The sequence below is a fragment of the Octopus sinensis genome, unplaced genomic scaffold (assembly GCF_006345805.1).
Source record: "Octopus sinensis unplaced genomic scaffold, ASM634580v1 Contig18404, whole genome shotgun sequence".
NCBI classification, from domain to species: domain Eukaryota; kingdom Metazoa; phylum Mollusca; class Cephalopoda; order Octopoda; family Octopodidae; genus Octopus; species Octopus sinensis.
In genome coordinates, this window is record NW_021835809.1 from 10,001 (window position 1) to 11,048 (window position 1,048).

The following is a 1,048-nucleotide window of genomic DNA, read 5'->3' on the forward strand; positions in this document are numbered from 1 at the left end:
ATTCTATCGATCTATTTTACCGAAGCTTTTAAGTGGGGCGTCAACCAACAAAGAACGGTGCCAAACGGTGGAGTGGGACACACATAGACGCACACACACACACACACACACACACACACACACATATATATATATATATATATATATATATATATATAATATATATATATATATATATACATATATATGGACGGTCTTCAACAGAGTTTCATCTATTAAATTCAATGAGATGGCAATTGGTCTGCTCGGGGCTATTGTAGAAACCACATTCCCAAGGTGCCTCACAGCGGGAGTGAACGCAAAATCCCGTGGCTACAACGCGAGCTTCTCTCTGAAGATAATCTTAAACGCATTACCTAATTTCATTCTGGTCGTTACATCTACAAACATTACTCTATAAAATTCATTGCTATCTTACCACATACTGGTCTTGACTATTAAATTATTATTATGTCTAACAACAGCTCGTTATGATATACATAACATATTACATGTACATCAATTTTTAGAATATTTCTAACGTTTTCTTGGCTCTGTTGCACTTCCTGGGCCTACCTTTTACTGCGTAACCAGATAACTGCATTCGGAAGATAAATTACTGGCTGTGCTTTTACCGTTCTTGAAATTGGCACATTTCTGATGCATTTCTCATTATTCTTCAGATGTCTAATGCGGCGAGTTGGCAAAATCGTTAGCGCGTCGGATAGAATGCTTAGGTGGCACTTCTTCCGACTTTTTACGTTAATGAGATCAAATTCCACCAAGGTCGACACTTTCCATCCTTTCATGGTCGATAAAATAAGTACCATTTGAGCACTGAGATTGACTTAATCGACTGACCCTCTCACGAAAATTTCAGGCTTTTGGTCAAAATTTGAAACTATTATTATTATTATTACCGTTGCACAGCTTCTAACGCTGGAGATGTACTACGGTTTCAGCTGTTCATTACCAGTGAACTAAGGTAACACCTCTTATTTTTCGAGCACCTTCCAGAGTATTCGAGCGGTTCCAAGCAGTGCTGTTTTCTGCAAGTGCTCTACCCGTA